The sequence below is a fragment of the Pteronotus mesoamericanus genome, unplaced genomic scaffold (genome assembly GCF_021234165.1).
Source record: "Pteronotus mesoamericanus isolate MK-2021 breed Mesoamerican mustached bat unplaced genomic scaffold, CSHL_Meso_final contig_73, whole genome shotgun sequence".
Classification (NCBI taxonomy): Eukaryota; Metazoa; Chordata; class Mammalia; order Chiroptera; family Mormoopidae; genus Pteronotus; species Pteronotus mesoamericanus.
The window spans coordinates 15,880,379-15,897,434 of NW_026555245.1; the positions used below are offsets into that span (position 1 = coordinate 15,880,379).

The 17,056-nt window shown below is 41.4% G+C and overlaps 1 protein-coding gene across 1 annotated transcript in view; it reads left to right on the forward strand.

The window, feature by feature from the left end:
* The first annotated feature begins 8,486 nt into the window (after positions 1–8,486).
* The window catches only part of APBA1 (amyloid beta precursor protein binding family A member 1), a 204,885-nt gene continuing 196,315 nt past the window's right edge, over positions 8,487–17,056 (forward strand). Inside the window, exon 1 of the mRNA XM_054583040.1 lies at positions 8,487–8,652. The gene's annotated coding sequence lies outside the window, so the exon portion shown is untranslated. The remainder of the gene's footprint in view (positions 8,653–17,056) is intronic.

Below are 17,056 nucleotides of genomic sequence, written 5' to 3' on the forward strand. Positions count from 1 at the left end.
ATTATTTGGTATAGAAATTCTTTACATTTAATGTAATTATATTAGTTTGTGTCATGCTTTGACCTTCTCCACTCCAAGATTATAAATATGTCCATTTATGTTTTCTCCAAGTATTTTTATAATTTCATTAATTTACATTTTTATTTTTGAAGCAACTGGAATTTATTTTGATGTAAGGGGTGTGATGGAGATCCAGTTTATTTTGTCACAAATGGCTAGTCAATTGGTCTGATATCACTTATTAAATAATCGATCCTTTCCACACTAATTTTCAATGCCACATGTATGATGTACTTCAGTCTCCTATATACCTCATGTATTTCTAGCCTTTGCTCCTGAGCCATAAAGTAGCAATTTATCTTTGAATCAAGATACTCTTAGGAGAAAAACAAAACACCACTGTTTTATAGCTAAACATCTCTAGACTATACTGAAAATTCCTTTTCACTAATTTATCTTTCAAGGTGAATCATCACTCTTTGGTGAAATGGTAAACATGGCTAACAGTCAAATATGGTGTCATGTCCAAGTCACTGTGACCTTTATGCATAGCTTCTTACCCCTACTTCACTTGTCAGGGAAGGATTAATACTGTTCATCTCTCACTATCTCTGGCCAGTGAGTTCACCATGACAAAACAATAAAACCACAAATTGAAAGTCTTGTATACAAGAAAGGTTGGTGACCTCTTGCTAAACTAGGGAACTTTACCCCTCAAAGATATTCTGAGTGTGAATGGGTGTTCAGATTCTTAGGCAGAAGTGAGTAAATAAGAATCTATTTTTCCAGCTAGTTTAATGAACTCTGTACAGATTTACATTGAACACATAAAAATAGATACCGTATTTTAGTTGAAGGGAACATTTCTGAATGGATAGAGTTCACACAGGATTAGTGACATGGAGGTTTGCCACAGTCTGCTTTCATGTCACAGCATGTGAGTAGGCGTGCCCTTTTGTTTTTTATTAAATTTGACCCTTTTGTTTTTTTCAGTTACCATAGCATGAAGGAAAGGAGCGACCCTGCAACCCCCCACCTCCGTACCTCTGACAGAACGCCGTACTGTGTCTCTTGATCCCATTGCATTTTGTGCAGTGGTTCACTCCTCCTGTGTAACACTGGTGCCCAGGTCTAACTTACCTGTTATAGTAGGTTCAATACCTAGACTCCACAATACTTTTAGGGGTCCACAAAAATATTATAATTTTTTTAAGTTAGAAGCAAAAAAAAAAGTTCAAATAAAATGTTTTATTATATAATATTAATATAGTCAGCTTTATACCAACACAGTTATAAAATGTAATCCTTAATATTTGTTTATGAAGGAAGGGGCCCATGGACATTGTAACGGAGCCTTACCTCGTCCTCAAAAGAGTTCTTGGAAAGGGAATACTAAACATTTAAGATCTTCCCTCTCTATTCTCCTCCTGGAAATTCACAATTAAAGATTCATAGAAGCCCTGCAACAAATAAAAACAAAATAACAACAAAAAAAATCTATGAAATATAGTTTACTGCAGCATTCTCCAGGCTGATGTGATCTTGGAACATTTTCTTCCCCACATAATAATTGCTGTCTTCTCCCCTAGAACTAGTGATCCATGGAAGCATTTGGGAAATACTTAACTTTTTATTATATTAAGATTCAATTAAGATTCAAAACTGATTAAGATAATCTATAGCTGAAATCTCTCAACCATCCTTTTTTATTTTTATTTTTTAGCAGACTATACAGAAGCCTATGCAAATACAATTAAAATGCATCCCTGATGCTAGCAGCACAGCCCTACCTATCCACTTGGCAGGAGGATTTTACTGATGCACAAGATTCAGATTTATGCTACACAGCTCACAGAGACCCATTTCAATTCAGTTTTCTTGATAGGTTTGCAGCAGCGTGAGGATGAAAATAATTCCCTAATGGCAAGGAAGGGCGAGAAGCTGCTTTCCTGAATCTTAGAACATGTTATTCCTTAACCTATCAGACCTTATTAAGAGTGACTTAAAATCTGTCAGCTCTCAAAAGGCTTCCCTAGTAACAGATTTCTTGGTTCCATCTCAGTTCCTGCAGTTCCCATAACCACAGCCTATTCAATTTAGCAGTGCTCAGCTGGACGAGTGCTGAAATTAAAATGTGCTTTCAGAAGTCAATCCATAGCAAAACTGATCTAACTTAGAAGAATCTCCAGGGTCAAATTTAATAAAAAATAAAAAAAAATAAAAAAAAAGATATGAGTTTGAGGTAGAAGGCCAAAAGAGGTTAAATCTCTCTGAGGAATAAAATAAAAATAGAAAGTGTTGGGGGTTTTTTAAAGTTTATGTTAATGTTCCTTTTTAAAAGTCAGTTTTCTATTTAACAGAAAAAGCAAAAAACCCTAGGTACTCTCTTTCCAGCTTTCAGAAGGTTCATCCATTTGGGGGATGATCTCTATTATTTTTCTGGAGGCAGACACATTTATTTGCCCATAGTGCTTTAAAATACACACATATCATCGAATCTAAGTCATCATAATTCTTTTTTTTACAATCAGGAAACAAAACTTAAGGAAAATGTCTGCGTATTTGTTCATTTTACCACAGATCTGACTTCAAGAAAGCAGAGAATTGATTTAATTCTCTGAACACATTGTACTTAAAAAAAACAAGCAACAATAACAAAAACATCATTTGTACATCTTTTATCACAGCCAATGCACTTCACTTAAAATATTTGTTTAAAGGTCTGTCTGCCTTTGACACTATAACCTACCAGAAATTTTCAATATGGTCATGACTTAGTTATATAGTGATTGCTCATCCTGAATAATGATACTGGGCAAGCATATGTGGAAATCTCCCAAGAGGCAGTACTTACACTAAATCGAATTTTACAAGATCTCACTTCTCTGTGTGTGTGTGTGTGTGTGTGTGTGTGTGTGTGTGTGTGTAAGAGAGAGACAAAGAGAGAGAGAGAGAGAGAGAGAGAGAGAGAGAGAGAAAAGGAACTCCTCCATCTGGCAGAGGGGTGAAGGTCTGATGAAATTGCTTACATTGATTTTATTTATTATTAGAGCCTTACCTGGGCTCCTTATTTTTGAGTCAATAGAAATACTCTAACTGTTGTTCAAAGGCTATTTACTGCTAATAAAAGAGTAACAAATTAAAAATTATTTTAAAGGCAAATAAATCACTTTGATGATCTTCTTGAGCAACTTAACTGGAGGCATTGGAAAGATAGTTAATCTATTAGCAACCAGCCAACAAATATTTAATGAGCACTTCCTAGGTACTCTACCATGTGCGAGGTGCTTGCTGAAGGGAACATCATTGACATTTGGTTACTAATCTTTAAGAGCTCACGAATTATTTGTGGAGCTGGTATCGACATACCTGAAACAAAATATATAACAGAAAACAGAAATAGAGCAGTGATTTGAAACCATGCTCCTATATGTCGGTGCTATTCTAGAAACAGCACTGAGGTGTCCCCTGACAGAAATGAGTTAACAGTAGCCTATTTCTTGGTTTATGAATTGATAAAGAAAAAAATGGTTATTAGAATTTTCTGTATTTTAGATTTTTATCCTATACACCTTCTTGAAACCGTTGGTGTTTACCACCACTTATCTGTTAAATAAGATGGCAAAAAATCTAAATCTGTACCAAATACATATTGAGGGGAAAGTTTTCTGAAGGTGCTGAGCACTTAACTTCATAGTTTCTTATTTTCAAGGACATATACTCCTGGTTGTAATGTTATGTTTTATATAAAGCAGTGATAGTTTCTCTTGGTAAAATTGTTTCTAGTTTGTAGGGTGAATTAAATATATCAGTATTTATGGTGTTCCTACCAGATGGCTATCATTTTTAGTTATTTTACTACTGAAATAAATTGGGAAACAACCGAATATGTAAGCAGATGTTAAACACAATGAGCAAACAATTTTATCAATTTGTCTATTTATAGCCTGACATTGCATAGAGGCTGTACAGCTGCTAATGTTACAAATGCTCAGACAATAGGTATAGCAATGAGAGCAACATAGTCTGAAAACATTTTCTTGAAATATATGGTATCTGAAATAAGCCTAGAAGGATAAACCAAATCTGGAAAAAGTACTTTGGAAGTACAATGGTGGTAATGTTAATTTTACAATGATACTTTAAATAATTTTATTTTTTCAAGTTGTTAAGGTCATATGTACATTGCAAAAATAAATAATAATTAAACTATCAAGACAGAGAGGAAAATAACTTTTTTCTGGGTACTTTGTAATGGTTATGATCAACTGCCTACATAATTTTGAATCCATGTTTTTCAGTTGAGACTTCAAATTTTTTTCATGTTAATAAAATCTGTGGATGCGGTATCTTTAATGGCTGCATAATATGCCACTATAAAGATATATCAACCTATATACCGATTTCCTTATTACTGTACATTTAGGTACAAGTTTTTCATTTTTCACTATTGTAAGCCTAAGATGAACAGGGTAGTTGAACCACTTTTTGTGGTGCCTAGATCTTGCTCTAGCCTCAGTCAGCCATGTACTTTGGGGAGGCCTGACCCAGTGCCAGGAGCGGGAGCTATGCCCTTGGCCATGAAGGTTCCTTCAGGGATGGACATGTAACCATTTTAAAAAGACAGTATGTTCCCATGACACTCTTCACTCGGAAATTTTATTTCCGGAGGCAGAATTACTGTGTGGCACCAGGACGCCTTCCAATGTAACAGCTAAACATAACCACAGTACAAAATGCGGGTTGGGATAATTAAAAGGCACAGGGAATGTGATTCAACGAAAAGAGAGAGGGGGTCTGAGATGTTTGGAGAATAGAAAGGAAAAGAAGGGGACCTACCTGAAGCCAGGATAGAATTTATGTCCAGAGAAAAAGCTGGTAAAATAAGAATCAGCATATAAAAGTAAATACATTGAAATTTAGGATACATACATTTCATAATTTTTGTTGTTGTTGATACATTTTAAATCCTGGGACAAAAATTTCTACTCTATTGATTAAAAAGGTTCCTGGATTACCAAATGTTAGCAGAACTGAAATCTTCAAGAAAAACCTTATTACCTGAAGGTTGCTGAGTATTTGGCCTACATATAACCTCAGCTCATAAGTTTAAGTCAAGGACTAAGAGAGGAAAAAGGTAATCTCTAAGGAATTTGAAAACAAGGAAAAGTATCTACTGCTGTCCGAAGAGACAGCTCCAGTTTGGGTTGTCCAGAGTCATATGTCTCTGAAAGGCTGAAAGACACGGTCATACTCTCATGAAGTTTGAATGAATTTAGTGGATCCTGGAATCTTTGGGTCTTTACTGACAAGAAATAAACCTAAATTAATAAAAGTTCATGGATCCCTGCTAGCTTACCAAGTGACAAGCAGTGCTTGTACCAGGAAGATACACTTGTAGGGACAGGGCAGGCTGAAGGAATTTAGAACCTCGGAGATCACACTAAAGGAAATGATCTATGAGCCAGTGGAAGACAGATGAGTTTGTCTGTCATATGAGGCTCTAAACTGGAAGGCACAGACATTTCAGATCCACATGCAATACTGGATAAAGCTTTAATTTAAGCCCAAGTCACTTGGTGCAGTGGCCAGAGTATTGTTACCTGCTACAATGGCTGGCAGGTTGCCAGTACTTTATATACTGCTTCTGAAATACTGAAAGGCTGTTTTGACCCTTTTTAAAAGAAGTAGGTGGATACAAATATTCGAAGTGGCTATAAGAATACCTATAAAAAGTATAAAAATATCAATAAAGCAGGCACAGGAAAATTATAGATAGAAGAACAAGGCCAAAGGAAAAGCTCAGACACAAAAATGAATGCCATATGGATCTACCCATTCCCTACGATGACCTGCAAATTTGCCTTTGAGTTTCCTGCCGGCCAAGGCACTAAGAGCCCTTAAGACAATGAATCACACTGCCCATGAGGAATAGGCATATTTGTGTTTTTTTTTGTTGGAGGGTGAGGGAATTTTCCATATATGAATATTTAGTACTAATTAGGTTCAGAAGTCTCTAAGCTGCCATTATAACAATTATTGCTTTTCTTATATGGCACTTAATACTTTGCAGAGTCATTTCACATATTTCCTTTAATCAGCACAAAAATCATGTGCTGCAAGATTTGAGGGGAAGGTATTATTTATTAAAGCAATAATGTATCTTTCATTCATGCATAAAGGAACCTTGTCTCATTGGAAACAATGTAAAAGTAGAAAATGAGCAGAAAGATCTGTGAGATAAATCAAATAACGCCAAGTGCATGCACAGAAAAGAGCCTCTCACTCAGAACCTATATTCTCTTATGTAACCCAAAATTTTAGCAAAGTTAGTTAATTTCCTTCCTAAAATCACTGCAGATTAAAAGAAAAAGAATCGGAACTATTACAGAGAGGTACTCTGAAAGTCCCCCAAGCTGGTATGTGTGAAAGCAGAGGCAAGAACTTTTAAAAAGGCAAAAGAGAAGTTAGTGTAGAAACTGAAAACCCTGAACGTTCACCAAGTAGCACAGGCAGGGATGGGTCATGGGCTCAGTCTCTCCAGCCTCGACAGACCCTACCCATCCTGAATCGGTTTTCCACACAGCTACCTCACCATCTTTCAGGGACAGAAATCTGATCAGGGCCACCAGCTCCCAGCTCATCTGGCCTTTCATGACCTTCCAGGGCTTATCAGAATAAAATATCCTTACTTAAAATGGCCCACAAGGTCCTGCAGGTTCTGGCCGGTGCTGCAACCGTCTCCAGCCCGTTGCACACTCCCTCTGACTTCAGCCCCACCTGGTGGGCTGCTTCGCATTTTCCTCTCCCTACCTCAGCTGTGTCTCACTGCTGCCTCTCCTGGGCGACCTGAAAGGTCATTTTCTTGGAAAGCTTTATCTAATCCTGGAGTCTAGATTAGGTTTCCCGGTGAACCCTTAGCACCTTTGCAGTTGCGAATTTATTGCAGCTACACCTAATTATTAGTTTGATTGTTTAATATCTGTTTCCTCCAGGATACTGTGGGCTCTGGGAGAACACGGACTGTACCTGGAATTCATGCTCAATAAATATTTACTGAAAAAAAAAAAGAATATGTAATGTCACATCTTCCTAATATTTAGTAGTTCAACTTTACTAAAAGATCTTTTGGAAGAAGGAGGAGATATTTTTCTGTATTAAAGCAAAAAAGATTTTTTATGAAGTAGAATGCAAAATTCATACGAATTTTAAAGCTAAATCACAGGACTTGGAGAATGCTTCAGTCTATGCCCCCAGATTTTTCTGTAGCCATTGTGCTTAAGATAATATGGAAACACGGACTAATAAAAGAGCCATAAAGGGATCTGGATAACCAAGGCTTATCTTCATTTTACTAAATGAGAATATATGCATGAAGAGGGCTTTGCAAAATGTAAATATAATTTACTATTACTGAGAAATCTCTGTCCCGACAAAGGGGAATGATTTGGCTCATATTACACCGCCAATTACTGGTGAGGCTGGCGACAGAACCGAGGTCTCCCGTGGCCTGTCCAGCGCACTGCTTTTCATTAAGGCACAGCACCTGCCACCTGGTCCCTGCTGCAAAGGTCCCCCCTCTCCCTCCCATCCACGTCTAGGGCTCATGCCCTAAGCCAGGCGCAAATATACTTTCAGTTCTCATCAACAAGAACTGGGAAGCGGGCAGAAAAACCAGGACGAACATTTCCCGGCATCACAATCTAGAGGCTTTCTGCTTTTCACCCTCAAGACTGGGCAGTTCCCCTCGAAGGCTGCAAACCCAAGAGGCTTGCCCCCTAGCGGCAAACACTGAGAACTGCAGCGCGTTCCGGAGACACCGCCAATCCTCATTTCTGAGGGTGTTCTTACTGCCGCCAGGCCAGGAGGTGCAGGCACTATTTAGGGAGACCGGGAAGCGGGAAAACTCGGAAGTAACTAAGCGCAGAGAACACACCACAGAAGGCGACGCCGCTGCCTGATTTTGTGGTCCTTTGGCGTGGTCTGCTCCTGCGCATCGAGGTTGGCCACAGCAGCTGCTTCAGAACCCGGGGACCCCCTTAGGCTTCGGCCCAGGAAGGTGGAAGTCCCATCCAATCCCCTCGGGGATGCAGCCTCATTTCCCGCTCCCTGCGCCCCGCCGGGAGCCGGAGGAGCCCGGAGCTAAGGCAAGGGCCGGGTTGAGAGAGGCGGCGAGAGGTATCGGGTCCCCTCACGCCCACCCGTGCCGGGGCTTCGGCCGACGCTCCACCGGGGACACCGCCCCGCGGCATTGGGCTCGCGCTGCGCGCGCACGCGGGTGGGCGTGGGAGGCAGGGGCGCTACTCGCACGGAGCGCGCGCGCGCGCGCTCCCCCCGCTCACCCTCCCGCGCAGGCCGGGCAGGCTCGGCCCCCGCTCGCGTCACGAGGGGCGGGAGGGTGGTGAGAAGGGGGTGGGGCCGCGGACCGGAGGGGCCCGAGCGGCTGCTGCGGAGCCCTAGCCGGAGCTGGGCGAGGGCGGCTGCGGTCGCGGCGGCGGCGGTGGCAGCTGCGGTAGCGACGGGAGAAGATGGTGGCGCTGGAGGTAGGAGCGCCTGGAGCGGAGCTTTATTCCCAGGCTTGGCACCGGCGCTGTCATTAGCGCCGCCTGCTCCCGCGGGCCCGCGGACCCGCAGACCCAGCTGTCAGGCAAGGTACCTCCGCCAGGGAGGGGAGGGTGAATGGGGGTGCCCGGCGGTGATGCCGCCCCCGACGGAGCCCGGGTCCTCGCCATCCCTGCTTAAGGGCGCCCCCGGGTGCAAGAGGGGGATGCATGGAACAATAGTGCCGATGAGCGAGGACAGCCGGCGACATCCAGGGGGCAATTCCTTTAGCCATCGAGCCAGCGGGGCGGGGGAAGGGGGAGTTGAAGGTAGAGACGCCTGGTGTCCTGTGCGCGCTGAGATGTGGGGCTTTGGGGGAAGCGGGCAGGCCTGATGACAGACGTGATAGGAGTGTGTGTGTGTGTGTGTGTGTGTGTGTGTGTGTGTGTAAAAGGTACAGCCAAGGGGACGGGGTGGTGGACTGGAGCTGTTGGGGAATGACATTTCCAGGAATCCGGGCTAGGATCCCTTATCCCTCCACAGACTCTGGGAGAAAGAGTGTGGTGATGGCAAGGATGAAGTGGACAGGATGCACTTACGGTGTGAGTGTGGAGGGAGCCAGTGGGGTAGGGGCAGATTTGTAAAATCCTGTGTATGAGTGTGTGTACTCGTGTGGTTTTGTGTACTCGTGTGGTTGCATCCACGCTCCCCAAACTGCGCTCCAAACCTAGAGATCCGCGGGTGCCCCGACTTGCTGTCACCGCTGGCTGTGGGACAGTGTTATTTTGCCCCTGCAACTCTGAGTACAGGCTCTGTTCCGCTCTTGCTCTTGCGTGTGGATGGCCGGGTGGAGGGATTCTTACTTCCCCCTTCTCTGGCCTCTTGACACGGGGATGTAAAAGTGTGCATGTGGCTTTGCGCGCATGGCAGGGAAATAGGATAATGGTTACTCCTTCTGGGCTTGCTGGTGTCCCTGGTTTTGAAGGGAACCTCCATCCTGTGACACTTCTCTCCTCTGTAAGGGTCTTAGCCGCCCTGACTCTGCAGTTTCTATTGTTTATCTCTTGCCTGACTTGGAGGAGAAAGGTCTTTAATGGCCACATTCCTTTCTCAATCCGCACAACTTTGAATGCCAACTACACCTTCCCATTCCACATTTAAACGCTGGAAACCTAATGGCTGAAGAATGGGTGGTCTTAATGTTGGTTCTTTCAGAATGAACTCTGAACGTGTGAACAGAGAGATTTGGTGGTGGGGGGCAGTGTTTAAAAAGAAGAACAAGATCGTACTGAGTATTTGGTATTCCATCGGTCATCGTCACATAGGCAGGGCATTCTCCTTAGGAAAAGGGATACTTTATTTCTGTTGCTAGAGACATCCACTCTCCCAGCTTTCACGATGGCTAGGTGGTGCCATGTATCATTTGGAAACTAAAATCCCCCAAGACCCAAGGTGATGGGGTCTCCGGTTGGCAAAGCCTGCTTTCCCAGCCAATGTAGCCTACTGACAATTTGGCAAATATCAGATTGTCAATAAGTCACCCAGTGGGAACCAGGATAGAGAACTGCATCCAGAGTCTATAGCTGTTTAATTGCCTCTGCGTAATAAAGATAGGCTTGTATAGCATTGGGTAGGAAGATAGGAAGGGAGATGGCATATTCATATGTATGTCTACTGCAGTTTGACTTCCCAGCGCCTTTATTTCTCCTGTGGTATTTGTAGAAATGAGTGCACCTTTAACTTAATATGTTGATACTTCTTTATTAAAATGTCGTGTGACTAGATTTACCTGCTTAGAACATATCTGAATTATAACACCTTAAATTCTACTGCATTGCTGTCAGAATCCAAACTGGCTGCCCCAGTCCTCTTTGTAGCCGTCACAGCTACACAAGTAAATATACAGCACATTGACGTCAGAGGTTCTTTCTTTTAGTTTTTTAAAAATTTTGTTTAGTTTTAGCAATCGTTGCATGATATCATTGTTGCATTGAAAATAATAACACAAGAGCTATCCACACATGTATTTTTCTTTCCATTTATCTTCTCTTAATAAATGATGATAGATAGACCAGGTGCTCTTGAAGCTATGAACATCAAACTTCCCTATGTCCTTCAAGTCAAGCCTTCTAAAATTTTAATGTGAGGTGTTGGAGCTTGTCCAAGATTTAAGGATAGATTTATAAAACTGAATTCTGAATCTCAGTTCTTTACTCTCTTATTAGTTCTGCCAATTTCTTTCTCAGAAAAGTACTTAAGGAATTTAAAAGGCATCCTAAGAGGTTTGTTTGTTTTTTAAAAAGTTGCCTTTATATTTGCATGTAAAATCCAGTGATATAAATATCTTACCAGAAAGTATAAGAATATTAGGAATCACCAAGGTAAATAAACTGTTTAGGAAAAGAAGAATTATACAACAGCATAATTGATGACTCAGGAATCAGTGATTTCCTTTCTTATGCAAATGTGATCATTTTTGCAATGCCTGGCGTTTTTAAAGATTGGACTAGTAAGGTTGCTTGTGACAGCCTGAATCCTGTAATTCCCTCTGGCGTGCAGTTGTGCCTTTTGGTGTAGCCTGCAACCAGTCACTTGTTTTGATAGATGTGTTTTCTTCACTTAAAGTAGCATTAATGCCTTCCTTTTTCATTATTACATCTCTTAAAGGAGTTTGTTTTTCAGAAGACTTAGAAAGAAAAGATATTTGAAAACTGACCTATGGGGCCAAAAGGAATAAACTGTGGGGGAGATGGGACTTGTATTCTACAAGGAAAAAGTGATTGCTGCTAAACTTAAAATAATTTCAAGCCTAAAATCCATAGTTAGCCCTTTGAAGTACCATCATTAATTTACAAATATTTGTTAATTGCCTATTACATCTGGGGTACTACATACCTTTGGATAGGGTTTGGGACGTGTTGGGAGAGCTGGGGATTTGAAGAATAAGGAAACTTGGATCCTTCCCAGAGGAAGTTCATGGCCTGGAAAGGGAGAAAGGGCATGGTGCATGTAGCTAACTATAAAAAAAAATAGTGGAGAATGGTTGAATGCTGAAAAAGCCCTATTTCCGCAGTGTTGTGGGAGTTCACAAGATGCACCAATGACTTCAAGTGGAAGAATTAGGGAAGGTTACATGAAAGAGAAGTTGAGCTGGATTTATACAGGTGGCATTTGGGCTGCAGGGAAGAAAGGGCACACTTGGGGAGGTCTGCGTAGCAAAGATGTAGTGGTGGAAAGGTGCCTGCATGGAGAACGAAGATTGGTGTGCTTTGACTGCAGCCCAGGGAATACCACGAGATGTAATGGGAGAGGTAATAAGGTGCAAAAGAGAGGTTCTTTCAAGGTTGTGGAGCAACTTGTATGCAGGTTTTACTCAGTGGGTACCAGGGAGCCATGGAAGGTTGCTGAGGAGGAGTGTTGACAGGATCAGATCTGTGCTTTCGAGTGATGATCTCATAGCATTGTGTTGGCTGTGATGAAATGAGCAAAGGCTGGCAGTAGTGAGGCCACGTAGACTGCAGTCAAATTAGGGGTAACGGAACGTAAGGCAGGGGAGTTAAGAGGAAGAGACAGACTCTAAGGGACAGGGTGCAGGAATAATCTGAACCTTTAGTGAGAAAGTCAAAGGTCATTGTCAGACTCAGCCAAGAGCATGATTGGGCCATTGGCAGAAAGTTCAGAAGAGGATAAGAAAGAGAAAAGACTTTCAGTTGGGCATGACAGGTTTGTCCAAATGAAGGGACTAGAATACGGGCGTCAGTCTTCGAAGAGTGGTTACAGCTACAAAGAGAGACTAGCAAGTCATCACTTAGGAGCAATTTTGATGTCTCAGGCCCGGCCGATAAAGAAAATGGAGCAAAAAAGAAGCAAAGGGTTAAGGCAGGATCCTTGAGGGATGTCGATATGTTGGAGGGAAAGAGAGAAAGAAGAGGAGAACAATATTAAACAGGCGGCTGGAGGAAAATGGTAGCAGTAGTGTGGTGTCATGGAAGCTAGGAAAGGTGAGGGGAGCTTCCGTCTCCATCACGCTGACAGCATGCCCTGTGGCGGTGGGGTTGCAACGGAGGGACCACCGCTGGCTTTGGTGCCTGGCTTTCCTTGGTTATCTTTGAGGGAGGTGGAAGTGGCAGCCAGGCTGCGAGAGTTGGAGAGCGGGGGCTGATGCACACGGACAGCAGTGAAGGCAGGCGTCTTCGTTAATAAGTCAGGTGGTAAAGGAGGAAAGGTTGATGTGTCAAAGCAATGGCATAGTAGAGGGAAGGGAATGTTTTTAGCACAGGAAGGCTCGAGCCTACATTAAAAGTGGAGGAGAAGAAGCTGCTGAAGGGAGGAGATTGAAAGTGAAAGGGAGAGGCTCACCTGATGAAATGGAATATTCAAGATGATGGGAGCAAACTGGATGAAGGCCAAGGGAAGACTCTTGAGACAGAAGCACGGGAATTTTGAGGTGGAACGAAAGGAATTTGGCCCCAGCCTTCTAAGTCAGGAGTCCCCAATTCCCGGGCCAGGAGCCAGTACTGGTCCATGGCCTGTTAGGAAGCGAGCCGCACAGCAGGAGGTGAGCTTGAATGCAATGCACTTGAATCATCCTGAAACCATCACCTCAACCCTGCTCTGTGAAAAGTTGTCTTCCACGAAACCAGTCCCTGGTGCCGAAAAGGTTGGGGACTGCTCTTCTAAGTATAAAGTGAACAGAAAGGTGAGCAGATGAGTAGAATAACAAAAACTTGGAGTGTGTATTGTGCAAATACAGCAGTGAATCAGTTAAGGGTGAGTGAAAGATTATCACCCAACTATGAGGGTCTGCTGCTCTTGGAGAGCATGAATTTGCACCAGAACCGATTAGCCCTATGTGATTAGAATTTAACAACTACTTATATAATTTTTGTGATAGTAAGCAGTAAATATTGTTAAATGTATTTGTAGTTCCTCCTTCCCTTAAATTCAATGAAAAGAGAGAAATATTTACCTTTACAATTAGCTGAATAAAAGACTCTACCTGTGGAGTATTTCCTGTGAATATTCTCCCTTGGAGATTGCTGACTTAAATAAAAAAAGGCCTATGGTAAAATAAAGGGGGAAAAGCATAAGTATGATAAAAAATAAAAGATGTTTTCCCTATCTATAACAGCAGGATATGGCTTTATAGTGAAGTGAAAAGTCAGTTTTTCAAAAGAAAAATCAAATATTGCACCTCATCCAACACCATACCCATCATAAACACTCAATAAATATTTTTGCATGAACACATGCATGAATTTATTTTTTTAGGTAAGGTAGGTATGGTATCTAAGATCTAACATTCCAGGATTTCTCATTTATACTGTGGACATGGAATGATTGGCACTCCATGGCCCATTCAAGTTTATGATAGAATTATATGATTTTATATATTCTACGTATGTTGTAGCTTTACCAAAACAATTTTCTTCACAGAATAATTGTGTACACTTTAGACCCTTGTGTTAGGGGATGCATAATGACTCCAGACAAGTTTATGGAATTTCGACTGTGGTGAGTGATGATTTTAAGTTTCGAATGATGAGATCATTTATTCATTCTTCCAACTAATGTTCATTGTGCACCTTCTCTGGGCCAGATATTCTTTTAGGTGCAAAGGATACAACAAGGTGCAGGGGGCATGCGAGGGAGGAGGTTAAGTCCCTATTATCATGGACCTTTTAGTGGAAGGAGATTTAAAAAATAAATAGGCAAAGGTATGATATGTCAGGTGGTGGTAAGTGCTATGAACGATAAAGCAGGGAAGGCAACAGAATGTGACAGTGTAGGAGATGATGCTATGGGGTGGTCAAGGAAGGCTTGGAGCAGAGAGAGCTTGGAAATGTGAAGGAGTGAGCCATGCAGATAACTGGGGGAAGGGCCTTCTAGACAGAATATCAGGAGCAAAGGGCCTGAGGTGGAAACGTGCTCGGCACGATCAGGAACAGCAGAGAAGCCTCGTTGGTTTTCTTGCGTCACCTGGCCATGTCCTATGGCACCTGGTAGTTGGAGTGGTCACTTAGGGAACCTGCAATGTGATGCTTTGCCTTTTGGTATTGAATCAGTGGCCCATGAGGCTATAACACCATGTACCATTTTGGGGCTGAGCTATGTGTGCTATGTGTGTCAGTGCTGAGTTTATAAAAAGATGCTATATCCTCAATCAAACATTTAGGTCTTTTGGAAGTATCACATCACTCTTCTCCTTTAGTTACAGAGTTTCTTTCCTTCCTCCATGTTTCTGTCCCATTCTCAAGTGTAAGGTCCTTGAGGCTAGAGCTATGTTTTCTTCATCTGGGTATACCCTGCAACAGAAAAACTTTTTGCATCCGTACAGGGTCATTAAATGCTTATTGAAGGGAATGGATGAGACATTTCCAAAGATCTAAGTAATCCAGGTGTGAAAAATGAGGGTAAAGCTATTTTACCTTGATTTCTGCAGACAGTTGTTTTTCAAAGAGGACACAGAATCACCACAGGATGCTGAAGTAATTTATGTATGCAGGGCCTGAGGTAAGTATTTTATTTGGGAGGTGACCCCAAGAAACATAAGTGATTGGGTGGAAAAAATGAGACAAGACAGAAAAGGAAAGAAAGCCAGTAAGAGGTAGCCCAATGAGCAGATTACCATTGTGAGCAATGGAGGCGTGGTTCTGCTGGTCTCACGTAGAATGAATTTATAATTGTCCATCAAGCAGTGGATAAACTGGGATGTTTATGCACCATTTAACACTGAGGGCATAAAATTCCCAGCACTCTGCGGCTACCATTAGCCCCAGCAAGCTCCAGAGGCATCAGAGAGAGCTCCTACATAGGTAAGCAGAGAGGCAGTGGACTAGGGCTGGGAAAGCTATCAGTGTGTTGGGGAACTGTCCATCAGAGCTCAAGGTGAACTCAGAAGTGGGCTGAGAGGACATGAGGCAGGGCAGCAACAGCCTCTGATTCACATGGCTCAGAGGTATCAGAAAGAACTTTTTAACAGATGAGAATTGGCTTGATAGCAGTTACTGGTATTTTAATTTACAGATTTTAATGTATTGCAACAGCTACCTACAGTTCAGTTCACTTTCATGCCAACTATTGACAATCCCCAGTAATCCTGGGTGCAGATTGCCATATATGCCCACGAATTAGGTACCCTCAATTATAAAGTGGCCCCAAATTTTCCAATGAGATAGTTTTAAAAAAGGTTTTATATCAACTAGAATATATACATCTTCAGGATGTAAAGAATGAAATGTCTACTTGTATTTACTTTATCAATTAACTTGCATATATTTAAAATCACATTATATAAAATAAATTTAGAAATACGACACCCTTCTACTTTCACATTTTATGAAATAATTTATTCAAATGTCTCACATATCTCTTTGGCTTGAGTTTTTTCATTATTAGACTACTTTTGGTATATTTCTTTATAATTTGTTTGAAATATTATTCTTCTTGAATTCTGTGTGATGCTGCTACTACAAACTTTATTCCAAGCACTGTGTGCTCATTCACATAACATGAAAATATTTGCGGTTTTTTTTTCCTTTTCTTCCTATGGTTGTATATATTCATATCTCCACAACCAAGCAGTTCTGTGTGACTTGTATAAGGACATCTAATAAAAACAATTGGCAAGGAATAGTTACATAAGCTGGTGTTAAAGTCTTGGCCTTATTTATTCATTCATTCATCTATCCTATTTCAATCATGTGACCTCCATAAGCATGCCTATCTAGTATTGATTGAGGTTGTTTCAGGCTATCTTCTCCAAATAGTTCTCAAGTAAGCTTTGAAACAGACATCCCCTTTTCATGAAATCTTTGCTTTTACCAAGTAATGTGTTTTGGATGTGGCTTTTTCCTTTAAAATCAGTTGCCATTACATCCGGCATTAAAGAATTGCTTGATTTCAATTCCTGTTATCTTGGAGATAACAGACTTTGGCATTTAGAAAAAAGTAATTGAGAGAATGCCTCGAAATATGGGAGACTTTATATGAATTAAATAACTATAAAGCAACTTTTTTGTGAAATATAATTTGGGGGGAAATAGATATCTCTTGTTTTTTATATATGCAAAGTGATCATGTCGTGGGAGGTTGTTGAAGTATGGTGCTGAAAACCATCCCCGCCCACCAAGCTTCCTCCTCTACAGCCTCCTCCTCTTCTACTCCGTGTGGACCACTTAGTGTGAAGAGCACACCTATGGTGTATTTCATAAAGGAAATGATTAGCCATCATTCTGAATACTGTAATCATTTATGTTTCTGACTTTGATAAATTTTGTAACTTGAGATCAATTTTGTATTCATTAACAGGTGCACCTTATTTTAAAGAAGTGGTATACTTGACAGGGCATGCATAAATCCTTTCTTTCCCCCCTGTAAATTTTAGTATATATTAAATGCAGAGGAAGAGTTTGTCATTTAAAGAAATTCCAATTAACAAGAATAGTTACCTCTTAACGTGGTTATTCATCGAATTAGGATTTTTATACTGAACATTCCTGAAGTAGATCAGTCT